Raw genomic sequence first — 27,897 nt, forward strand, 5'->3', positions numbered from 1 at the left:
ACCACAGGCACATGCCACCACATCCAACTAATTTTTTTTTTTTTTTGTATCTTTTGTAAAGATGAGTTCTATTTTGTCTAGGCTGAGAGAATTGCCTTTTTAGAAATGATAAATATTTTCATATAGGAGAATTGGAGCAAAATTCACCCCTAGTTATCTAAAAGATTATATCTTATAATCTAGTTATCAACTAGATTATAAAAATAAATTAAACAAATGTATCTCTTAAGAAAGGTTAAGTATATGGACATCACAGGCAATTGTACTTTTTAGACTGCATAGTGTGTGTATAAAATTAAAATAATGTTTATATAAAAGAAAATATAGTAGAGGAAAATGAATTGGCTTTATAGGAAATACAGAAAAAATGTGCCCTTGTTCAACTGTTTATTACCTTGATATTTGTCAAAGTATATCACATATTTTAATTATTTCAAATTAGAAATTAGATTATTCTGAATAGAATACGATGTAGCTTGAGTAAAAAAGTCACCCATCATTCATCCTGAGTGAAAAAGACAGTTATATAGGCCAGTCAAGTGAGTTTATTTTATACACAAGCCCACACATGCACACATACCTCATTTGCTTATCACAAAATGTCTGTAAAATGCATATTATACTTGAGTGTTTTAAGAAAATATTTCTCAGAGTTGTTAAGTAACCTGCTCCATTTTAAACGACTAACTGATGTCAGTCTGAGATCCAAAACTAATTCTGTCTGATTCATATATCTGTCTTTTGTTTATTTTGTTTTTGCTTGTAATTTTTTGGTTTGTTTTCAAAATACTTGAAGGTGTGTACAGTTCCATTACCAGATGGGTTTTAGTGGGAAGCAGAAATGGGGAGAGAATGTCAGTTTTGGAGTGACCTTAACAGCTGCTACTAGATGCATAACCGTAAGTTATAAAGGAATATAAAGGAGAATGCCTACAATCATATCCATGTCCAAATAAGGCCTTCATTCCCAAACTCAGGACATTTTGAAAATAGTTGGGGGTGGAGATGTGAGACCATATGATATTTCAGAGACCATATGACATTTGAGAGACCATATAACATTTATTTTTGTTTCCTAAAACAAAACACAGAGAGCATCTCATGAAAAACTCAATTTAAAAACAGGTAAAATGAGGGTTTACATGGGTAGTCTGGAAGACAACTAATAATTCCCACAAAAATTAACTATTTCTTTTAAAAACAGGAAAATGGTTAAGGCTTATTATTTTGATTCTGTAACTTGGAAAGAAAACAGAGGGGAAAAGAGGCATCATCATAAACACTCTCGAATTTATGTCTTTGCATAATGTAGAGAAAAAAGAAAATCCATAAAACTTTGAATAAATACATTGTTTCAGCACACAAGATAAGACACCATATACTCCTTTACAGCCAAATATTGATTCCCCACTCAGTCTTAGAGTGAGGAATAGAGGGAGAAAGTGCCAGGAAAAGACTGGTGAAATGAGGGGAATGAAGGTACATGAGATGGCTCATCGATACAAGCAAAGCCTTGGTGGCTCCGTGCTGAATTAAGGAAGAGATTTGAAAGCAAGGCTATTTCCCTAGCGGCAGTAAAACTGCCTCCTGGAAAGAGAGCAAGCTATGGGGTTAGACATTTAATAAAACTTTAGGTGAGAGAAAGAGTCCAGGTCTTTCACCTAAATTGAACACCAGTTGAGCTCATCTGCTTATTGTCCACACACTCAGGCTAGGGAAAAAGTGGGCATATTTCAAAACTCAATCCTGAAACTGTAGCTTGATGTGAAAAAGTAGAGACAAATTCGCCCATGCTACATCAAAGTGTAAGAAGTGCCCATCTTAAGCTGGGCAACCTGAAAGTCATCGCAAGTATGAAATCACTTTTTAGTAATAAGACAAGGAAAAAAATAGCATAAAAGAACATGCAAACAAAGTATTAGGAATCCATCCTATGAAATGCAAGTTTTAAAAATGACACAGTGTCCAAAAATAATTATATAGAAAGATGCAATGAAAACAAAAATTCAAAGAATCCATCAAGGACATACACACAAAATTAAAATGAAATGAGAAATCCAGAGCCAAAAAATACATATGTGGCTAAAATAACAATTTACAAAATAACACAATTAGAAATAGCAAAGCAAAGTATCTGTAATGTAAATAATTTTAAACCATTTTATAGAGTCAATGTTTGGCAAGGTTGTCCACAAGTAAACACTTTTTACTTTTGTTTGTGGCAACCATTAAGCAAGTCTGTTAGCATCATTTTACCAACAACATGTGCTCACTTTGAGTCTCCTAGTCATATTTTGTTAGTTGTCATTGTATTCAAACTTTTAAAACTTAGTATTATATCTGGCATAGTGCTCTGTGATTACTTATCTTTGTTATTAACATTGTAATTGTTTTAGGGTACCATGAAACACATCTACACAATATGGCATTGTAAATTGGTGTCACTTTTGCACAGGAATGTGGTAATATGGAGCAAAATTTAAAGTGTTCATATGATTTGACTCCACCATAATCTCAAAATTTAATCTAGAATATACTGACAAAAACATGTCAAGTTATGAATAAGAAGGCTTCTCATAACACTACTTGTTTAGCATCAAATTTCCAATTTACAACAAATTGGAAACAACCAGGATGTCTCTAGCTAGTAACCTAGAAAAATATGTAACCGATTAAAAATTTAGATAAAGCTGTATCTTTTGTGTGTATTGGGGATATATGAATAATAGTCACACTTCTGAAGAAATAGATACAGATGCCATAAATATGAACAGCTTTCTTATTGACAAAAATAACGCTAACAATGTGGCATAATCACTAGCCAGTTTAACTACTTTATTCCCAGAAATAAACATATCCATGTATCATTAAGGATCTCCACAGGGTAATAGTGGACCCTGCTTTAGTAAACTCATTAAATTGTGAAACAGAATTAAAATAAACTGAGAACAGAGTGCTCCCAAAAGAGGTAGTGACTTGAGACACAGGTTCAGATCTTTATTTCCTCTCTCTCACCAATCTGATAACTCTCTGCTTCCTGAGGGAGAAGGACACAGATGATAATGAAAAAAAAAAAAAAAAAGTTATCCTCTTGTTAACTGTATTGTCTGAAGGAATGAGTGGAAGTTTTTTTTCCTTGAGCCATGGCCAGAAACAACTAGAGGAATAAAGTATTTCCTCTAATGATGTGAATAAAGCAAAGTGTGGAGCAATGTTACCTTCCAAGCATCTTTATGCAAATTAATGCATTTTTTTGTTGTTATTTGACATCTCACTTCACAAATGAGATTCAACCTGCATGTAGGAAATGAAAAAGATGATCTTGACTTGAAGAAAACTAACATTTCATCCATAAAAGTAATTTTTGATTTATGGGCTGAACTTGCCCATAAAAACTTTGTGAGAAAGAAAGTTTATCTTCAACTTTCTTCACCTTCCTGTCTCCTTTTCTATGTTTCCTTTTTGCTTCCAGATCCCACTATTTTTTTCTAACATTCTTTAGGCTATACGTGTCCATACATTTCCTGGATCTTCATCTCTTACCACAGAATGTAGAGTTAGTATCTTAAGTCATTACATATCCTAAAAAAAAAACAAAAAACAGGTAGATCCATATTAAACAGGGTTTCATAGAAAGGTATGGATTTGAATTCTGTTTCTTTCCTTAGTGTTCTAGATGTAATGTATTGAGCAAGTTACTTTAGATCCATTAGCGCCACTGTTGTTGTTTTTTCCCATACTTAAAAAACAAATATATATAATTAACTACAGTTTTTCTTATTAAGAAATTCCTAGATGAGTGGACATTTAATTACATTGTAATTATTAAGCAAAAGCAGAAAATACCATGACATTTTTCCAATGGTGGCTATCAGGATTTAGAAATAGTCCATTAAAAGGTTTATTTTTAGGCAAATTTTTCTTCCTAGAATCCATGGGTTATGTATCTTGAGTGTAGAAAATAATATTTGGATATTTTCTCATATGCCAGATATATATATATACATATATATATGTGTGTGTGTGTGTGTGTATATATATGTATATATATATGTATACACATATATATATATATATATATCACAGTTGTATGACTATAGACCTGACCACATCATAATCAGGAGACCACAAGGTGAATTGGAGACATACTCAGTTAACATGAGCAGTTCTAAAGTATTTTTAAATATCCGTATGATCACTTGGTTTATTTGCCTAAAAAACAACCATTAACACATGAAAGAATTTTGTGAAAAATCCCTTGTCAATGTGAATTAATTATTCTTGACCATTTAAGAGAAATACCTATATAATAGCTACCAAAACTGTTAGGCTAAACCAATTAGTTGGAGTAAGGATGCTACACAAAAAGATTAATTCAGTTATAAATTAATTGGCCTAATACCAGTTAATATGGAATTTCCTTTATATAGACACAGCCTAGAGTTCCAAATAAAAATGCACTATACTGTGCCAGAAAGAAAATAAAATGAATGCATAAAATATTAGCAAAAATTGTTTTAAAGTATGTAGTAACAATTTATGACAGACTATCAGTAAGAGAATTGTAAATTTGGAAATAAAACTCATTCTTCTCCACTTAATCTCTTCTTTTTCTTTTATTTTTTATTAAAATATTTCAAACATCTGGAACTTTACCATTTAGGAAATTTGTGGTTAATTTACCTGGTAGAGCATATTGACATGTAACTCTCAAAATTATTTGTTGTGAACTATGTCTGAGACCATGCATTACTGTTCTTATATCTATCTACTTTATAATCCTTTCACTCTCTTTCCCCTAAAATGTGCTGATAAAGCTAGAATTATGTAAATGTTACTAGTTACTATAATCAAAGAAATGCTTCTACGTAGGCATCTTCCCTTTCCATTCTATGAACACCCACATACATTATGTGTGTGTATGAACACACATATACATATGTGCACACACACATATTATTCATTTTTAGAAATGAGCCTAATCATATATAATATATTTATATATTATATATATGCAAGAGACACAGCTTTAAATTATACAGAATGACTAAGTTGTCATAGAGCCTGCTATTTGAGTGGAAGAATATCTATTGGATTCTTTTTATAGCCAACCAAAAAAATAAAAAACAAAAAACAGAAAGCCCCTCCCTCCAATGTTTGTCATTTAAGTCCCAACTGTGCTGTAGCCTTTAACTGTGTAAGACAGCAAGACAGCACATTTTGTAGATTAAACCAATAAACTCACAAACATAAAAGAAACAAATCTCATAATTGCGGATTTCAATTAAAGGAAGGGGGATCAAAGCAAACATTCTGCTGGAAATTACACAGCTGCTATCTATACAAAATGAGAAAAACGTCTAGAGCCAGCCATAATTTTACAGAGGCAAAAAAAAAAAAAAAAAAAAAATGCAGCAAACCCTGCAGTAGGACAGATTGTCTATGCTCCTCACGTTCCAATCAGTAATACAGAAATATTGAGTAATAAATTCCTTGCCTCTCTCCATCTGAAAAGCTCCCACCATCTGTGAAAGACAATTTGTAACAGCCTCAATATTAAGATTCAGTAAACAGACAATCACTCCCCTTGTGCCAAGCCGTGGCTACATTTGGAGAAAAGCATAAAGCAAAACAATTAGTAACACCGAGACCCCCCTATTACAAATTATCCAGCCACCAAAACAACTAGTTTCAATTTCAGTTTCCCTTCAACTGGAGAGGAATGCAGGAGATCCTGCACATTTGGCTACCTCCGTGGCCCATGCGTAGGCCTCATCCTAATGCGTTGAATTATTATTGATGGCTGAGGCAGTTCTGCTCTATTGGTGAACCAATAATGTCAAGGCACTACCTGCAAGATTAATTATAGGAGAGAATAGGCTGAGGTTTCTTGGGACTGAGACATTAATATAGACTGAGCATTAGTTTCAGGGGATTCAACAGACAGTTGAACTTACGCCTCAAACAACGTGATTCGCACTAAATCCCTGTAGCTGTATCTTAGCAGCATGTGGAAGCTTAGAACAATTGTTTTTAACTATGAGGTACAGCACATTATGTATAATAATAAAAAAAAACCCTAAAATACAAAATCAACAGTTCTACCTGTTACAAATTCAACCTGAGCTTTGCAGAGAGTGTAGATGATACTATTTATTTCACCACAAAGAAAAGGTGACACCACTTTCCTCATGCGTTTGTCCTTGGAACATGTAAAATATGTTCTTATTTACTGCATTTTCTAGGGTTTTGAGTAGGGTGACAAATCTTCCTGGTTTTCTTGAAAAAATATCAATTCCCACTTGGTATCCTGGAGTGATTATTAAAAGCACACACATTTTATTCTTAAACTGTCGTGGTTTGGATGATAAGTTATACAATCACTTTACTTCTAAGGCATATGGAGCCTGAAGCATTTTCTCACTGTGGCTATAGCCATCTTTTATGTAAATATTTTATTTGCTTATGATATGCAGATATTTGTACACTTTCTTGGAAATAAAAATTTTAAAGAAGCTGAAGTGCGAAGTTAAATCGAAGGATATGCTACAGTTGTAATCTTAGTGAAATTTAACTTAGTGAAATTTAATTTATAACATAAATGTATATACAAATATTTAAATATATGTATATACTCATATGATATCAGGTAACATTCATTTGATTCTTAATTCTTAATCTGTACTAGACACTCATCAAATGATTTTACATATTCTGATTCTTGCTTTATAGATAGATATGTGTGTGTAAATATTTATGCATATATAGATGTATGAAATCTGTATATATCTATATGTATGTGTATATAAATATTCCATAAATCTATATATGTATGTGTATATATGTGTGTGTATATATACACAACATATACATGTGTATATATACACATATACATATATACACATATGTGTATATATACACACACATATATAAACATATGTGTGTATATACCTATATATGTATACATATATACACACATAAAATATGTATGGGATCTCTATATATACTCTCTATACATTCTCTCTATATATTTTGTTAATATTTTCAACTGAAAAAAGTGAGGCACAGATGGATGAATGATCATGTTCATGGTTACAGAGTGAGCAAATAGTAATGTTCAGATTCAAATTAAAAAACTCTGTCCTTAGTATCCAGTCTGTAACCAGTTAACAAGCTCTTATAATTCATATGTGTATGCATTTAATACATGCATTGTGGAGGTTTCTGTATCAGTCTCACTATTTAAATCATCTGGAGTATACCAGAGAAAACAAACCATGGTAGCAAAACTAGTAAGGCTAAAGAATTACAACCATGCACTGCTGAATTTGTTATTGTAACTAGGAGGCTATTTTGTATTCTAACATGGAATAGTTATCTCAAAATAATTTATTTTACTTTGCAAGTTAATGCTATTCTCGACTATCTCTCTATTCTCCTCCCAGCAGCAATCAAAAGGAAATTGAAAAAAAAAAAATCCAGGATAGATTCGATCTATTGTCTTAAAATGTCACGACTGTGGAGCATATGATAGTTAGAAATAAGTTATCAGGCATCTCCACACGAGTAAAGACAAATGTCTTTGTCAGTTTTAAATAGACAGGGAGGAACACTCTGCTTGTGAAGGAAACTAAATTCCAAGTAACTGGAAGGACTGCATTTATATATATGTATACATCACCTATCACCTGCACTTCTGTTTAGAGTTTTTCAGTAGAAAATTTATAATTAAAAAATCTTGTAATCTGAATACACCATATACAGTTATGCATGTTAAGAGTCTGTCTAGTTTTATTGGTGTTATTATTTCACATGAGGAAAACACAAGAATAGAGACAACACATTTTGCTAACCAGAGAAGATGAGGAGCAAGGGTCAACCTGTCTGTAAGATTCTTTCCATGGTGCCTTAGATCACATTTAAAAGACTAAGTTAAACAAAGTTTAGAAGGATTCTCTAGCTTTTCTAGCATTCCATAGTTGTACCTGCCTCCAGGAGATTTTCATGTTAGTTGATAAAATGGTCCTCTTTCTATGGCTCCCCATCTAAATATACTCTTTAGTTATTAAATAAACATTATGTTTCAGGCACAGTTCAACACTGGGGTAGATGCTTGAGCAGTGAGGTGAATGAGACACACAAGGAATCTGCCCTCATGTGTAAAACCTTGTGGACGAGGTAAGTAATGAATATAGAAATGAAAAGACAACTGGAGTATTTGCTCACTCTTCTTTTTGCTGATAAAACCTTTAACACTTTTCTTCTGTTTAATTCAGTGTCACCTCTGACTTGTCTTATTTCTGTTATCAGTACCTTGCCAAATTCTTGTGATTCGATATTTCAGGGAATTTCCTTCTTGTTCCTCTTTTCCTTTCCATTCTTCTGAGATCTTCAACCACAAAAGGCATGTTTAAAATTTATGATAGCAGCTATGAAGTCTTTAGTATTATTTCCTTGGGTTTATTGATTTTCTGTAATTATCTTTCTAAAATGAACTGCATCTTCTTTTCTTATATATTGTTTGGCTTGTTTGTCTTTAGTATTGAATATATATTATGTGTTTATATTTGTGACTGTCATAAATTTATTTAAGGTTTTTAGCTCAGAATTCTCCCTGTTTGAATCTTATTATTAAAATATGATTTATTATTAATTCATTATTAAAATGTGGAATTTGGGTGCCGTGTGTTGAATTCATAAAACTCCTTAGTTAATGGCACATCATCGTCACTGATCTGTGCCGCAAAACTCTTGAAAAATGTTATTTACTTTATTCTGTATTCTTTATTCCTATTTTCCTCTCCCTTATACTACATAGAAAGACATTTTATAATGTTTAACATGGGAAAAATTTTGGTATACATTTTTTTTAAGTAGGCATTTATATTCAGTGCTTGAATTTTAAGTTGCATAATAAAAGTGTTGGATATTCGATTTTAGAGATTTGTCCATGTTGTTGTTTTCATATCTAGTCTTTTAACAGCTGGCCAGGGTTTCATGGTGCATGCCCATCAAAGCAAACTGCACACTTGCCTGCTGATGTACAACTTGCTGCAACAAGTCTCACTGTAATACCATACTTGAATATATTCCCTTATACTTACCTATGAAATAAGGTCTTTGGTTATGTACCAAGTCGATTTTCTGTGTCATAGTTTATGAAAGGAAAGAGTTAACAGCAGGCCTGTGATCTATTTTTTCCACCTCTTCTTTAGGAATGGGACAGGATGAAAGACTTTCCAGTGAAACCATCTTTTAAACATATGAATGCCAAGACTTCTGCAAAACATATCTTGATATTTTCTAGTGGGTGGGCCCTTATCTTTGAAATATTGTGGCGAACTCTATGAGTTTGACAGAACTACCACAACAGAATACCATAGATTGAGTGGCTTCAACAACAGAAATTTATTTTTTCACAGTTCTAGGGGCAAGAATTACAATATTGAGGTACCAATAGGTTTGATTTTCTCTGGTGTCTCTCTCCTTGGCTTGCAGATGTCCACTTTCACACTGTGTGTTCACATGGTTTTTCCTCTGTGTAAGCACATCGCTGATGTCTCTTTGTATGTCAAAATTTCCTCTTATGAGTACACAAATCAAATTGAATGAAGGTCTACTTTAACAGTCTCTTTTTAACTTAATTATCTCTTTAAAGGCCCTGTCTTCAAATACAGATACCTTCTGAGATACTGGGGATTACAGCTTTGACATACGAATTTTAGGAGAACATGATTCAGCCTAAGTACCTGGTTGGTCTATTTTGCTTATTGTCAATTCACCTAGAATATCCCCTTAGAAAATGTCTTATAGACCAGATAATTTTCAGAATATAACATAAAAATACTTCATGACTTGCATAGCTCCCTTTTGTGTAAGTTATATCCTTCTAGCATAGCTGAGACCTATATGTTAAATCTGTGTCTGACACACTGTAAAATAAAAACTTAGGACTCAAGAAAAGTCCTGGATTTCTCCATGCCTCTTCTGGCTTCACAATTACCCATGTGTTCTGTAACAGGGCTATATATGCAAAGTGGCCACCAAGTGCCAAAGGAGCAAAGAAGCTGCAGAAGGAGACAGACAAATCCAGTTTGTTGGTTTTGAGTGATTTATTAAGGGAACTTGCAGAAAGAATAGTGGCCTTGGGCAACCACAACACAGGTAGATTTTTACACTGTGAACTCTCAGACCCACGGCTTATACTTTGGGGAAAAAGCCTATGTACGCTGGAGGAATGTGTAAGTCGTTGCAGACATTTCAGCCTATAATTTCCGGGACTATAAGGGTTGTTTTGGAGGAAACTTGCTGTGAATAGGTGTTCTTACATAGGAGCAATAATACAGCAACTAGACATTTTGGCGACATTCCTGGACTGGGATTAGTCAGATGTTATATGGCAGATTAGCATTTAATAAAGTCACTCTTGTCCCTGTATCATGGTCCTGGAATTATTAGTAAATTTTGATATTTAATAAGATCTCAGATTCATGTGTGTCTTACTGAACAACTAACACTTTTTGTTGTGATGTGCAGTTGTAGAAACTGATGGGGTTTTTTGTTCTTATGTCTACACATTATCAGTCCTTCTATCACTCTATTCATAAGGACTTTAGAATCATAACACTTAATTAACCTTTTTAATTTTAAAACATATTGAGGATCTATTGATCATATTTTTCTACCATGTTATTAAACAACTCATTACTATGTATTATCTTTTTTTGTATTAGAAAATGTTGAAAGGTATTCAAAAAGAGAAGCCAAAATACCTTGTAGTATAAGAAGGAATAAAAAAAATACGAAAAATGTATGATGACATGTATCTACCATTTTATTATCATCTGGAGTAAATTTATTGCCCCCAAAATTTTGTGTTCTACCTATTTATCCTTCCCTCTTGCAACTCCTGTCAACCACTAATCTCACTGTTTCCATAATTTTGCCTTTCCTTCATGTCATATAGTTGAAATTATACAGTATACAGTCTTTCTAAATTGACCTCTTTCACTTAATAATATATGTTTAAAGCTCCTCCATGTCTTTTTGTAGCTTTATAGCTCTTTCTTTTTAGGAGTGAATGATATTCTATTGTTTTAACACAGTTTATTTATCTATTCATATACTGAAAAACATCTTGGTGGCTTCCAAGTTTTTGACAGTTATGAATAAAGTTGCTATAAACATCTGTGTGTAAGTTTTTGTAGACATAAGTTTTTAACTCTTTTGGGTGAATACCAAGAAATGTGATTACTGAATAGTATGATAGGAGTATGTTTAGTTTTGCAAGAAACTGCCACATTTTGTTCCAAAGAAACTGCACAATTTGCATTTTCACTAGCAATAAATGAGATTTCCTATTGCTCCACATCCTTGTCAGCATTTGATATTGTCAATGTTCTAGACTGTGGCCAATTGTAATATGTATGTAGTAGTTTTTTATTATTGTTTTAATTTTCATTTTCCTGATGACATATAGTATGAAACATGTTTTCATATGCTTATTTGCCATCTGTATGTTTTCTCTGGTGAGGTTCTGTTTAGGTCTTTCGCTGATTTAAAACTCTAGTGTCTTTTAATTGTTGAGTTTTAAGGGTTCTTTGAATATTTTGCCTAATAGGTTTTTTTTTTTTTTTTTTTTTTTAATCAAACGTGTGTCCTGAAAATATCTTCTCTCATGCTTGTGTTTTAATTCTCTTGACAGTATCTTTTTCAGGACAGACATTTTTAATTTGAATAACATCTATTTTATTAGTTTTTTCTTTCATCAGTCATGCCTTTGGTGTTGTATCTAAAATGTCATCACCAAATCAAAGGTCATCTATTTTTCCTTATGTAATCTCTAAGTGTTTTATGGTTTTTCAATTTAACATTTAGGTCTGTAATTCATTTTCAGTTAATTTTTGTGAATGGAATGGTCTGTGTCTAGAGTCATCTTTTTGAATGTGGATGTCCAAGTGTACAATGACTGTTTGCTGAAAAGACTACAAAAGATCTTCAAACAGTTCATAAAAATATTCTAAATTTTCCATGAATTTCAACTTTTCTCACAAAAATAAACTTGCATTGTCTTGTTGTAACATGTCTAAACAGGACCTAGTTTGAGGTACTAAGAAGAATATGACACCAGTTTGAAAATAACACCTATCAGAGCAACATGAATTCTGATAAAATGAAGCAAGAACAAGCATCAAAATTATGGTAAGGCTTGAGCAGAAACATAGAGAAATAATTGACCAAAAGCCTATGGGGAAAATATCCAAAATAAATCAGCAGTTTACAAATTATAACTGATGTTAAGAAGGGATGAGATAATGTTGAAGCTGAAAGCTCAAAAGAGCAGACTATCCACCTCAGTTTATGAGAAAAGAAAAAAAAAAAAAAAAAAAAACTTGTTTGTGCCCTAATTGAAGAGCACCAAAAATTAACAGCACAAATAGGTAACAACCTGTATATCTCAATTGGTCCAGCCTACAAAATTCTGATTGTAAAATCAAAGATGAGCAAACTTCCACTTTATGGGTGCCAAAACCATTGCACAGAGATGAGCTACAGATAAGAGTAGAGCTTTCAATTGGAATTTTAAACCAGTGGAATCAATATCATGAAACATTTCTTTGAAGAATTGTAACAAAAGATGGAACATGCCTTTAACAGCATGATCTTGAAGACAAAGAAGAATCAAAGCAATGGTACCAATATGTGGAAGTGGACTAGTCAAAGTAAAAGCAGATTAGTCAAGAGCAAATATTATGGCAACAGTTTTTAAGGATGCTCAAAGGAATTTTGATTGTTGACTTCCTGGAGGGCCAAATAATGATAACATCTGTTTATTATAAGAGTGTTTTGAGAAAGTTAGCCACAGCTTTAGCAGAAAACACCCGAGAAAGCTTCACTAGAGTCTTGTCTCCACCATGACAAGATTCCTGCTCATGCCTCTCAAACAACAACAATTTTACAAGAGTTTCAATGGGAAATCATTAGGCATCCCCCTTGCAGTTTTAATTTGGTTTCTGTTGATTTCTTTTTCTTCCTGATATTAAAAAATCTAAAAAGGGCAGCCAGTTTTCTTCAGTTGATTATGTAGAAAAGCGTTGACATCATTAAATTCTCAAGACTCTCAGTTCTTTAGGGATTGACTCAATAATTGGTACCATCTCTTACATAATTGTCTTGAACTTGGTGGACTTAATGTTAAAAGTTTATATCTTTAATTTTTATCTTTAAATTCCAGTTTTCTACATATTTTAAAAATTTCCCTCATATCTTTCCTGCATTGTATTGCCTTTGTCCTTTGTGAAAGATCAATTGGCTATATTTATATGGGATTATTCCTTCACTCTCTATTATTTTCCATTGACCTATTTGTGTATTTCTTTGTCAATACAACCCTGAATTGATTACCCTAGTTTTATAGAAAGTCTCAAAGCAGGGTAGTATCAGTTCTCCAACGTTATTCTTTTTCTTTAATATTGTGTTTGCTATTCTGCATCTTTTGCCTATTCATATAAATATTAAAATAAATTTGTCATTATCTATAAGATAAATTGTTGGGATTTTATATAGAGATTATATTGAACCTGTAGATTAAGTTGGAAAGAATGATATCTTTACAATATTGAATTTTCCTGTTTATGAACATGAAATATCTCTCCAAGTTTTTAGCTCTTCTTTAATTTCTTTCATCACAGTTTTGTACTTTACTTCATATAAGTCTTGAACATAGTTTGTTAGATTTGTACATAAATATTTCTTTTCTGGATGCTAATGTAAAGGTTATTGCGTTTTTTAATATGCAAAAGTTGCCAATGTAAAACACAAAAAAGTGCTTGCATTATAAATACATTTGTTGCAAATAACAAAAAGCCCAAATATCAATGGCTTTAACATAAAATAGATTTACTGTTTCCTTATACTTACAAGATGCTCCTTCACATAACAGACTATATACCAGGTACACAGAAGAAGGAATAAAAACCAAAGAAATTTATGAGACTTTGTTTTAATCAGGAAGATACTAAAACTCTCACTGAAGGTTTTTATCAAATTCCTCTTACATATTATTGGCTAGAATTTTATCTCATGATGAAACTTTGCTGCAAGAGAATATAAAAAGGTGTGTATTTTGAGCATTACATGTTGAAACTTCAATATGGATATTTTTACAGTGGGGAAAAAAGAGTACAACAGATATTGAATAGACAACTAAGAGTTAGGGCTAAATTAATACTTCAGAAACTTATGTGTAGAACAGCTGAATATTTGAAAGAACAGGCCAGCAAACATATTAGACTTGAGTTCTCTAATTTATGTATTTATTTTAAATTAATATAAAAATAACCATCTGTTTCTGTAAAGCATATGGTTGTTAAATAGATATTCAATAATAAAATTTGCTTCATTTATGAAAGAAATAGTTGCTTGGAATTTTTTACAAGAGACATTAGCAAATGATGCTAGGAATAAAAATTTATTCATAATTTATCTATTTTGCCATACTATGAAAAAATAATCACCATTAGAAAATATAAAAGGGACCTGGGGTTTTAGTGAATCTCTGACAGGGACCTGGGGTTTTAGTAAATCTCTGACATATCCCTTGCCATGATCACAGAATCTGTATGTATATCATCTTCTTGTATAATCTGGCCAATCACTGCTCTTTGAAGTAATCATTCCTTTGATTGAAATTTTAGCTTCTTTTGTTGCATGAAACTATTTTTAACAGATTGTATATTTACTTGAGAAGTTGTCTTTTTATATGACTACACTATATGTATCAGAAATATGACTTATTCACTTATATATCCTTGTTTTATCTAACTAATTTTTAGCAAAGTGGGTTCCTCACATGCACTTGTAGAACAAACATTAATAAATCGAACAAATACTGATGGCCTCATGATTCCACAAATTTGTTGTGTTTAGCAAATTTGTCTGAAACATAATTTCAACCCTAAACAACATATAAACTAAACTTTATGCTCCTGAGGGGTGTGTGTGTGTGTGTGTGTGTGTGTGTGTGTGTGATTTTCACATTTTAGTAACAATCTGTAAGATAGGGATGCTGTGCAAAGTTCAGTAGTTTTTATGGGTTTTTGTTGTTGCTGTTGTTGTATTTTATACCTTCATAATGTCATGAGAAAATTTATGAATTCACACATGTTGATTGATATGATTTGGATGTGTCCCCACCCAAGTCTCATCTTGAATTGTAGCTCCCATAATTCCCATGTGTCATAGGAGAAACCTGGTGGGATGGAATTGAATTATGGGGATGGGTCTTTCACATGCTGTTGTCATGATAGTGAGTTAATTTTCACAAGATCTGATGGTTTTATAAGGGGTTTTCCCCCTTTTGCACTGGAATTCTCTATTGCCTGCTGTCATTTAAGACACGACTTTGCTCCTCATTTGCCTATTGCCATGATTGTGAGGCCTCCCCTGCCATGTGGAACTGTGAGTGAATTAAATCTCTTTCCTTTGTAAATTACGCTGTCTTGGGTATGTCTTTATTAACAGTGTGAGAATTAATAATACAATAAATTGTTACTGGGAGTGGGGTGCTGTTGTATAGATACCCAAAAATGTGAAAGTGACTTTGGAACTGTGTCACAGGCAGAGGTTGGAACAGTTTGGAGGACTCAGAAGAACATAGGGAAATGTGGGAAAGTTTGGAACTTCTGAGAGACTTCTTGATTGGCTTTGACCAAAAGGCTGATAGTGATATGGACAATAAAATCCAGGCTGAAATGGTCTCAGATGGAGATGACGAACTTGTTGAGAACTAGAGTAAAGGTCACTGTTGTTATACAAAGAGACTGGTGGCATTTTGCCCCTGCCCTGGAGATCTGTGGAACTTTGAACTTGAGAGAGATGATTTGGGGTATCCGGTAGAAGAAATTTATAAGCAGCAAAGCATTCAAGACGTGACAGAGCATAAAAGTTTGCAAAGTTTGCAGCCTGATGCAGTAGAAAATAAAAAACTCTTTTTCTGCGAAGATATGCAAGTCAGCTGCAGAAATTCATGTAAGTGACAAGGAGCCAGATGCTAATTTCCAAAGCAATGGGGAAAATATCTCCAGGGCATATCAGAGACCTTCATGGCAGTCCCTGACATCACAGGCCTGGAGGCCTAGAAGGAAAAAATGGTTTTGTGGGCTGGGCCCAGAGTCCCCCTACCTGCTCTATGTAGTCTCCAAACATGGTGTTCTGCATCCCAGCTGTTTCAGCTCCAGTTGTGACTAAAGGGGCCATCACACAGCTCAGTTTGTTCCTTCAGAGGATGCAAACTTCAAGCCTTGGCAGCTTACATGTGATGTTGGACCTGTGGGTGCACAGAAGTCAAGAATTGAGGTTTTGGAACCTGCATCTAGATTTCAGAGGATGTACGGAAATGCCTGGGTGTCCAAGCAGAAGTTTTCTGCAGGGGTGGGGCCCTCATAAACAACCTCTGCTAGGGCAGTTCAGAAGGGAAACGTGGAGTTGGAGCCACCACACAGAGTCCCCACTGGAGCACTGCCTAGTAGAGCTGTGAGAAGAGGGCCACTTCTCCTAGACCCCAGATGGTAGATCCATTCACAGCTTGCTCCACATGCCTGGAAAAGCCACAGGAGCAGAACTTCCCATGCCATGGGAGCACACCTTTTGTTTTAGCATGAACCGGATGTGAGACATGGAGTAAAAAGGAGATTATTTTGGAACTTTAAAGTTTAATGACCACCCTATTGAATTTCAGATTTGCCTGGGGCCTATAGCCCCTTTGTTTCTTCCATTGGATATTTACCCAATGCCTGTACCCCCATTGTATCTGGGAAATAACTAACTTGCTTTTGATTTTATATCCTCATAAGTGGAAGGCACTTGCTTTGTCTGAGATGGGAATTTTGACTGTGGACTTTTGAGTTAATACTGAAATAAGTTAAGACTTTGGACTGTTGAGAAGGCATATTTGGTTTTGAAATGTGAGGACATGAGATTTGGGAGGGGCCAGGGGTAGAATGATATGGTTTGGCTCTGTCCCCACCCAAAAGTCTCATCTTGAATTGGGAGGAATCTGGTTGGAGGGAATTGAGTCATGGGGGTGGGTCTTTCCTGTGCTGTTCTCATGATAGTGAGTGAGTTCTCATGAGATCTGATAGTTCTATAAGGGGAATTTTCCCTCTTTTGCACTGCACTTCTCTTCTGCCTGTTGCCATGTAAGACATTACTGCTCCTCATTTGCTTCTGTCATAATTGTGAGGCCTCTCTAGTCATATGGTACTGTGAGTCCATTAAGCATCTTTTTCTTTATAAATTACCCAGTCTTGGGTACATCTTTATTAGGAGCATGAGAATGGACCAACAAGTAGTTTCTCTATTTTATAAGATTTGTCTCATTTTTGCCTATTTTTGATAAGAAATTATGTTTTGTATATATTTAATTTGTTCCAACTTCAACACTTGTGGGAACCATTATAAGGTTATTCCCTCAAAGTTGCTCATGTTTCATGCTGAGAACCTGTGAATATGTCAAGAGGGACTTTACAGATGCAGATGTGATTAAACATCTTGAGATGGAGGGATTATCCTATATTATTTAATGGAACTAATGTAATCACAAAGATGCTTATAAGACGGAGGCAGGAGAGTCAGCCTCTGAGAGAGAGAGGGAGAGATTTCAAGATGTTACACTGTTGGCTTTGAAAATGGAAGAAAGGGCCATGAGCAAACAAATGAAGGTGGCATCAGGAAGCTTGAAACACAAAGAGAGATTCTCCTCTAGAGCCTTCAGAAGCAACAAAATCCCCAAATACCTTGATTTTAGCCCAGTCAGACTCATCCTGGACTGCTCTCCTACCAAAATTATGTTATTTTAAGCTACTATATTTTAGGTAACTGTAACAGCAGTAATAGGACACTAATACAACTCCCTAAAACAATTAATGAAAACAATCTCTTTTGGATGACACTTAAGAGTCTCTTTAAGTAAAATGTTCAATCCCTACGAATCCTGCTTAATCCCTCTTATGTACTCAAAATATAAGGGGACCCCAAAACTTTGCAGAGACTATGGCTCCTATGTCTTCAGTCAACTTTGTTCTTTTCTGATTATGCTGCAAGTATTGATTTATCGGTCAATCTTTTACCATTAAGTACAATGTTAGATGTAGGGTTTTTTGTAGATTATCTTTACCAAGCTGAAGGAGGATACCTCTCTATTCCTGTTTTCCTGAGAGTTTTTATAATAAATGGGTGTTGATATGTTTCACATTTTTTTCTGCATAGATTGTTATAATCAAGTGATTTTCATCTTCTAGGCTAAAATAATGTGTCATGGAATTAATTAATTAGTGACCCTTGAACTAGTCATATGTTCCTAGTGTAACCTTAATTGGTCATGGTCATGGTGTATGATTGTTATTACTAAATTAGACTTGCTGACATTTAAAAAATGATTTTGTGTTTATATTCACAAGTGATAGGCTCTATAATTTTTGTGCTTTCTTTTTTTGATATCAGATATCAGCACAATAGTAGTCTTATAAAATAAATTAAAGACTGTTACTTCCTCTTTACTTATCTGAAAGAGTTTGTAAACTCATACTAATACTTCAAAAGTTTGATATAATTCTTGATGAAAACAATTTGGGCATATAACTTTCTTTTTCAGGAGGTTTATAATTTAAAAATCCACTTGCTTAATAGCTATAAGATTATTCAAATTACCTATTTCATCTTGGGTAAGTTGTGAAAATAGTTTCAAGACTTGGTCCAGGTTGTCTAAGTTGTCAAATTTGTATGTTTTAGAGTTGTATATAGTATTCTTTTTTGCCTTTTTTATATCTCTAGGATTTATAATTGTATCCTATTTTTATTCCTGATATTTATACTAATAATTTGGTTATTCTTTTTTCCTTACTCTTACTAGATACATGTTAATATTACTGATTTTGTCAAAGAATAAACTCGGTCGTTTTCCAATATTTATGTTTTTATTTTTTATTTTATTCACTTATAGTCTTATTATTTTCTTTCTTATGCTTACTTTGCATTCATTTTACAGCTTTTTATATATGTTCTTTAAGTGGGAGACTAGATGATTTATTTGATGCTTTTAATTTTTTTAAATCTTTATTTATAGCTTTACATTTCTTTCTCAAAACTGATTTAGCTGTCTCCCACAAATTTTGGTATGTTGTCTATTCCATTATTTTTATTTCAATATACTTTCACAAATTCCTTTGAGACTCTTTTGACCCATAGATTATTTACAAGTGTCTAGATAATTTTCAAGTGTTTGAATATTTTTCTGTTGTCTTTTTGTTATTGATTTTTAGTTTGATACCTTTGTGATTAGAGAGCATACTCTGTATGATTTCTAGGGTTTTACATTTTTGAATTTTTTTAATGTTCCAGAATATTATCTTTCTTTGATTATGTTCTGTGGGCATTTAAAATTAATGTGTATTCTCCTGTTGTTGCTTGGCATGCTCTAGAAATATTGATTATATCTTGGTGGTTGATGGTGTTGCTGAGTTTTGCTGAAATTCTGTTTAGTTGCTCTACTAATTCTTCAGAGAAGGGTGTTGAAGTCTCTGATCATTATTGTGGATTCGTCTATTTATTCTTCAGTTTTTTTCAGTTTTCACTTCACATATTTTATAGCTCTGGTGTTCAGTGCATGAACTTTAGGATTGCTATATCTTTTTGGTAGATTGCCCTTTCTATAATTATATAATGTCCTTCTCTGTCTCTAGTAATTGTCTTTGCTCTGAAGTATACTTCATCTAATCTTTTATTCAGGCTTGTTTACAAGTTAATATGATTCACATTTTCATGATTTGTCTTTATCCATCCTTTTACTGTCAACCTGCCTATAACATTATACTTGAAGTGAATTTCTTGTTGACCAAAAATAATAGAGTCATGTTATTTAATCCACTCTGACAATATTTTTATTGGACAATTCAGACTATTTCCATTTAATATAAATATTGATGTTGGGTTTAAAGCCTATCATTTTATTTTTATTTTAGTTTATCTCTTTTAATTTTTTATTTTTTCTGCTTTTATAATGAGTAGTTTAACTGTTTTTTGACTTGCATTTCTCTGTGTGTGTGTGTTTTTATGTATATATCTATTTCTTTTTTTCTATAGGCTTTGTTGGTGGTTGCGCCAAGTATTTCTCTCTCTCTCTCTCTCTCTCTATATATATATATACACACACACACACATAATTTATCATGGTGTACTGGTGTTATCATTTTTATCAGTTCAAGTGAAATATAGAAATCTTACCTCTGTTTACATTTTTACTGCTCCCTGCTATAACTGTCTTAAATGCTTCTTCTACATGTAATAAGAACAAAATAAATCAGTGATATAATTTTTGACTCAATGTCAATAATAATTTAGACAACTCAAGAGAAGAAGAGTGTTTCATATTAGCAAATTTTTCCTTTGTTTCTTCATTTTTTGCTTTACTTTTAAAGAATTTTTTCCCTTTTATTTACTTTTTTTAATTTTCAATTTTTATAGATACATAACAGCTGTACATATTTATGGGGTAAAAGTGAAATCTTGATCCAAGCATACAATGTGTAATAATCAAATCATGGTAATTGGGATATCCATTACTTAAAGGACTTTTTTTTTTTGTTAGAAACATTCCAGTTTCTTACTCTTACTAGATATATGTTAATATTAACAGTTTCACTTGTTTAGTTATTTTGAAATGTACTATAAGTTCTTATTAACTATAGTCCTTCTGTTGTGCTACTAAACACTAGATCTTATTCTTTCTAACTATATTTTTTATACCAATTAAGAATTCCCACTTATTCTGCCCCTACTCACCCTTACTATAGATTTACTGGCAATAAATTATCTTAATTCTCACTCCTGTGAGATCATCTTGATTTTCTTTTCATTCTTGAAGGCAATTTTCACTGTCTATAGGATTCTGAGCTTTCCTGGCCTCCATTGTTTGTGAAGAAAAATTTCTGTCATTATAATAATTATAATTCAGTTTTTTTTTCTATAGTTTCAAAAGTATAATGAAGATGTATCTTAGTGACATCGATTTATTTAGTCTTATTCTGTTTGGTGTTCATTCAGTTTCTTGAATTTGTATCTTTTATGTTTTTTGCCAAATTTGGGGAAGCATTCCCCTATTATTACTTCAGATAATTTTTTACCCCAGTCTTTTGTCTTATTCCAGTGCTTTGATGACAGAAAATGTAGATATTTCACTATATGATAGTTTGCTACATAATGATATTTTGGTCAATGATGGGTCATATATATTATGGTAGTCCCATAAGATCATAATAGCATGATTTAACTGTACCATTTCTATGTTTAGATAAGTTTAGATAAACAAAGACTTACCGTTTTGTTACAGTTGCGTACAGTATTACATGTTGTACCAGTTTAGCCCAGGAGCAATAAGCTTTGTAGTATAGTAGATTATACCACTGAGATGTGTGTAAATATACTCTATGATGTTTGCACAATGACAAAATCACCCGAGGATGTATTTATCAGAATATATCCTCATTGTTAAGTGATATATGGCTATATTTTCACAGGTTGCTGGAGAATTTGTGTGTAATTTTTTCAGTTTTGCAGATTGTTTAATTTCTGCCTGCAGTCTCTCATTCGTTTTTTTTTTTTTGTTTGTTTTGTTTTGTTTTGTTTTTCTCCCCTCTATTCTACCCATTCACTGAATTTTATATTTTGGTAATTGAATGTTTAAATTCTAAAATTCAATTTGGCTCCTGTTGATATGTTCTATTTCTCTGCTAAGATGTTTCAACTCTTTGTTGACATATCCTTTTGTTTTTTAAGGACATTTGTTTGTAATTGCTTACTGAAGCATAATTATTATAACTGTTTAAAATATTTTTAGATGATATGAACATCTCTGTCATCTCATTGTTGGCATCTATTGCTCACCTTTTTAATCAAGTCTGATATCTTCCTACTTCTTGGTATGATAAGTGATTTATTATTGAAGACTTGAAATTTTTGTGTTATTTTGTGGGACACTAAATTTTCTTTAAACTTTCTGTTTTAACTGGCTTTCTGTGACATTGCTCCAGCCGAGGAAGAAAAGCACCTGGTTATAAATACAAGTCCGGTTCCTTATTCATCCTTCATTGAAACCCAAGGGGAGTGGTCTTTTGATACACTAGGTGAGTGCTGATGTGTTGGTGTCGCACATGAAATCTACTGACATTATGGTGAGAGTGGCTTTGTTATCACGGGGTAATGGTGAAATTCCTGATTCTCCAGTAAGCTTTCTCTGATGCCACCCAGGCATCGAGGAGGAGGGACACTACATTACTGATGAGTGGGGTGAAAGTCCACGTTCTTCATGTGGTTTTCACTGACATTGCTGGACAGAAGACTTGTTACAGGCTGATGGTGATGTATTGGTTTCCTATTTGACTTTCTCTACCATCAGGACAGCAGTTATTTTTTAACAAACTTGTGATTGTGAAAATCAAGATTTCCAATTCAGTCTTTGCTGACTCATTTGGGATGGGGCCACCATTTTTGTCAATGTTGTTTCCTTGATTTGTTTTTTGGTGTTTGCTGGAGTAGAGTGGTTATTAGGTAAAAGTTTTCTTTCTAGCTAGGCTGCTTTTCTCCTGATCCTTTGGCTAGAGAAAACAGCCATTTTCTGGAGAATTTTTTGTCTGCCCATTGGCATTTTCAAGCAGACAGCTTTCTCAACTCCAAGTCTAGTATATATGAAAGAAAAACTATCATTATGTTGTTTTTTAATTCCTGAGGTCCCTCACTGGTTTGCTGTCTTCTTTATACCTATATAGGCCTTTTTACGTTTATTTTATGTATAATGTACAAGGTTTTAGCTATGATTAGTGAGAGGAATAGGAAAAAGTATTTATCCTCCATCTTCCCAAAAGTGGAAGTCACTCCTAAAAATATGGCTTGAAGTTTCTAATGTTAGGAATTTTACAGATGTCTGTTTTTCTTATTTCTGACTATATTCCATAGGAATAACAAAGCCAGATGATTTTATTCCTTTTAAACCAATTAAATCATACCATATCTTAATTAATATTCCATTTTCATCTGGAAAGGATGCATGCTCTTCTGTTTTGAAGTAGAATGTTCTATAAATGTAATTTAGAAAACACTGGTTAACAATATAAACCTTCTATATTCATAATTGTTGTCCCTATAAATGTTATGTAAATGAATAGCATATGTGTGTTGAAATCTCAATTTTATAGTGTGAATTTATCTATTTCTGCTTTCAATTATTTTGATTTTTGCTTCATATATTTCAAAGTTCTGTTATTAAGCATGTATACATTTGAGATTATTATGTCATCTTGGTGAGCTAGTCTCTTTATCATTAAAAAACATCCCTCTTTGTCCCAGGGAATATAAATTGTTTTGAAGTCTCTTTTTAATATTAATATAGACACATAAGATTTTTATAGATAACAATGCCAAGGTATGGTCTTTTCTACTTCTTAACTTGAAAAACAAAACACGATGAAACTATCTTTTAACTTTTGACCTGTTTACAAGTAAAATTGCTTTCTTGAAGTCAACATATAAATTGACTTTGGTTCTGTATTAATTCTATCAATGGCTCCCTTTTATTTGGAGCTTGTAGCACATTTACAATTAACTTACTTTTCTATAATGTTGAGGTTGAATCTATCATTTTGCTCTTCATTTCTTTTGTTCTCAAGGTTCTTTTCTTCTTTTTTTTGTCTTTTCTTGGCTTCGAAGATATTATTTTTTAAAATTATTTTATTTTCCATATTAGCACATTATACCCACTTGTCCTTTATTGCATAGAAGAATGAGCACCAGACAAATAGAAAAATGAGTTGTGCTGTGTGCTTTGTTTTGTTTGTCATTAATTGATATTAAATTGACCAAGGTAGATGGGCATGGTGGCTCACACCTCTAATTCCAGCACTTTGGGAGGCCAAGGCTGAAGGATCACTTAAGCCTAGGAGTTCAGGAACAGCCCTGGCAAGAAAGCAAGACACCATGTATACAAAAAAATTTAAAATGAGCAAGCATGGTGACATGTACCTATAGTCCCGCCACTCAGAAGACTGAGGTGGAAGGATCAGTTGAGCCCAGAAGTTCTAGATTGCGGTGAGCTATGTTCACAATCCTGCAGTCTAGCCTAGGTGATAGAGTGGGACCTTATCTCAAATAAATAAATGAATGTTTTTAAAAAAGCACATTCATCTTTTTTGACCTCTTTAACCAACTGTAGTATTAGATGGTTTTAGCTGCTTAATTCTGTTTTATTATCTATATATAAACTGTCGTAATATACTTGCACAGCAAGCTTATAAATAGAGCTTCTAAATTTTTAATTAAATGATTAATTAATCTTAACCAAATAAATCAGATAAAACATCAAATATGCTTTGAGGCATAAACCAATATTATCTGCTCCAAATAATATTATTACATATATACAAATATTTTACATGGAATTTTCACTACTTAAAAAATTTAAAAGCACATTTTAGCAACATTTTTCTTATTTCAATTAGTGTGTTAATCATGTGCAAGCTATTGCAATTCATGTTTACAATTCTACAAAAACATAAGTAATTACAAATTCTTATAAAATGATATAGTCATAAATAAAATTCTGAAGTTGGAAATATTTGTTTTTATTGTCTTCTAATTTTTCTTCTCTTCCTTATGAAGTGTAATAACCCATGAAGGTGAGACAAGCATTTAAATTGCAAAAAAAAAAAAAAAAAAAAAAAAGAAGAAGAAGAAGAAAAACAATTAACTAATTCAATCAACTGGATGAGTCCTTGAATACACCAGGGAAGAATATCAAGTTTTAAGTAGTAAAATATTTTAAGTAGTAAAAGTTTCAAATAAGAAGTGCAATAGAAAATTTTGTTGCAACAAGATAGCTTCAAAGAGACCTTAATTACATATTGGTTATACTTTTCAAAACTTTTTTTATAAGCTGTAAAGGAATGCCTTCACATCATAATATCTGATATAGTAGTCATTTTTTTATAAAAGGACCCTGAAATTTTTTTTATTATTATTATTACTCCCTGTACTTAGCAAAGGTAATGATAAGTGTTTATGCCTCATTATGAAATATTACACAGTATTACAACAAGCAGATATTATTTTAAGGTTCTCTTTTATCCCAACATAACATGTTTCTCAAATATTTTTGAGATACAATTACCAATATCCTTTAAAACTCTGTTTATTCTTGTTTAAGCATTTGGATTTCAGAAAAACATTATGTCACTTGAATTTTTTTTTTAATTTTTATTCAAACTGTGAACCCAAAAGTATTTGAGGCAGGTTTCAATCAATTTAGAAAGTTTCTTTTGTCAAGGTTAAGGATTCACATGTAATAAAGCCATTCATATGGTTGGGGGACCTTAGAATTTTATTTTGGTTTACATTCTCCCCCTTCTGGCCAAGGTTTGCCAGAGATAGCATCAATGGCCACCAAATGTTTATTTTGTTCCATAGCATTGCCAGGGCTACAGGATTGTCTGCCCCAGGTCCATCCTGTCCCTTAGTGGGACACCCTGTGGCAAAGAGACTTAGAGTCAAGAGACTTATGGTCAATTAAATATTCTAGGCCAGATAGGAATGAACATGAACAGGCATTCATTATCCCTTAATTTTTTTTTTTGTTTGTTTTAAAGAACCAACAATCAAAAAGCCAAAGGCGAAGTTACAAAACTGACTTATATTTAACTTCCGTGTGTTGAGCTACTGCAATCTTGGTTTTAGTTACAGACATATAACAATTCACTATATAAAGCATAACATTGTTCTGAAAAATAAATTTTAAATGTATATATTCATCTGCACAACTCATAACTGGGAGTATTATACTAAGGAGGCTTGGTCATGAGGTATCATCATCCTCCTAGTAATTATTTTCTCTTAATTCTGTGGGAAGCAGGAGATTCCTTATGGTTGAGGTGAATGAAAAGGTGCCACATAATAGCTCAGAAAACAAAGTCCTTTGTTTTACTAGCCATTTAGGCGTATTTGTACCCATCTTTGATTTAGAGTGTCTGACCTTGATCTACTTCTATCCCTCAAAACCAGCCCTTACAATCTTATGTGCCAACCTCTTCCATGATAGTCCCTGGGCCTAGAGGGAGGGGGCTTCTGTAGCCTTAAACAGCAGGGCATTTGCAGTGAAAAACAAATCGGGCCCAGTGGAATGCCAAATGAGGGAAATTTACATCTTTCATGATTCAATCTGCACTCAAAAACAAAAGTCAGGGCTGAAATATAGTAAAAAGTGTTATAGTTTTATTTTGAAACAATTTCTTCCTCTCTCTAGCCCTTCTTTCCCATTGAAGAGAAATTGCAGTAAGACTAATTTATATGCAAAATAAGTTTTAGGCTTATTATACTTTGCCTGATTATTTGCATAAATTGTAGCAAGAATTGATTGCCATATAGGCTCCTTTTAAGTTGACTTTCTGAAACTTTGCGTAAAAATATGTTATTCTAGTCAAACGTTGGTAGAATAACCAGTGTCTCAAATTGTCCTGTTTTAAAAGAAAAGACTCTTATTAAACTTATGTAAATAACTATATTTTCATAAAATTCGAATACTCATAGTTTCTGAATTTTGGAGAATTCAGAGAGAAACGTAAATTTGCTCACAAAAACATACTTCATCCAATTGCTCTAAACTATAAAAAAACAGAAAAGAGAAAAATTTTCTAGAATTTTCCTTGGAGCAGCACAGTTCCAAACAAGATGTTGTTTGTTCACCTTGGAACTGCTATTCACATGCTAAGTAGCTCTTCTTAGATGAGAGCTGTTTATTAGGTACTGTAGAATCTAGCAGCTCCTCACATAAAGTTACTTCTAGGGAAAATGGAAGCTCCCTGCCCACGAGAATTTCCTTCTACCATCCCTAGGTAGTAAGATTCTATTTAAACCATTTTTATTTTATTATAGAACTCTTTGGGGCACCATTACTTCCATTAGCATGGGGTAGCTTCAGTTAACATTTCATAGCAAGGTGGTAAATGCCCCTCAGGTGGAAATTCTCTAGTCCAGTAGTTGTCATTGGGAAGTGCTTACAGTCTTTTGTCATAAGCTCCAATAAATGTTCCACAAAGCGCTATGAAGTGGAGGATTTTTCCTGACTAGCACTCCAGCTTTTGCCCTATATTCTGTGGGCTCAGGCAATCTTATTAGTTCCTATGTATTTAGCATGTCCATGTTCTGTGCAGGAAATGCATGATGGGAGAAGAAAAGATACATACACAATACCTTTAAGAGTAAGCAAACTTTATACCATGTAAATGGCAATACAGGTGTAATAAGCAAATGATATAATAATAAGCAAATAATATAATAAGCAAATTGACATAATAAGCAAATTGAATGGGAAGGGGAGAAGGGAAAAGACTTTTACACTCACTAGACTATGGAGAATTCACCACCAGACTGGATAGCAACAGCCTGGGCTCCAGAGTCAGCTACTCGTCCGTCCGCAGAGGAGGAGCAGTCTCATGACTTGGGTGCAGTCTGGGACCCTAGCTCTTTTTGTAACAAGTTATTTGGCATGAGGCCCGGTCACGAGGGCCCTTATGACTGGGCTCAACAAACACAAAAAAGTCATTTGTTTTCGCGATTGTCTATTGTTTTTCACTAACTAACATATAGGAATAGATCGAAATAGAGATTTCTCTGAAACAGCACTGGATAAACGCCTCAATGGGTTCACACAACCTGTTCTGGGACTTGGTGACCATTGTTTGTGTCCATGTTCAATTCAGTTCAAATTCAATATTTAACTTTTTCTCCAAAGTCCAATGAACACTTCTCATAGGATAGACTTACATGCCTTCGGTTTTATGGTACTAGATAAGGAAACCT

At 33.1% G+C, this 27,897-nt stretch overlaps 1 long non-coding RNA gene across 1 annotated transcript; it reads right to left on the reverse strand.

The window, feature by feature from the left end:
* Positions 1-378: 378 nt before the first annotated feature.
* Positions 379-27,529, reverse strand: LOC111552846. Its single transcript, XR_002734752.2, has 4 exons — positions 27,440-27,529; positions 26,620-26,699; positions 5,751-5,847; positions 379-3,582 (listed from the first exon to the last, which is right to left on the reverse strand). It is a non-coding gene; the product is annotated as an uncharacterized LOC111552846 (long non-coding RNA).
* Between the last annotated feature and the right edge of the window lie 368 nt (positions 27,530-27,897).

The sequence above is a fragment of the Piliocolobus tephrosceles genome, chromosome 6 (genome assembly GCF_002776525.5).
Source record: "Piliocolobus tephrosceles isolate RC106 chromosome 6, ASM277652v3, whole genome shotgun sequence".
In the NCBI taxonomy this organism is placed as follows: Eukaryota; Metazoa; Chordata; class Mammalia; order Primates; family Cercopithecidae; genus Piliocolobus; species Piliocolobus tephrosceles.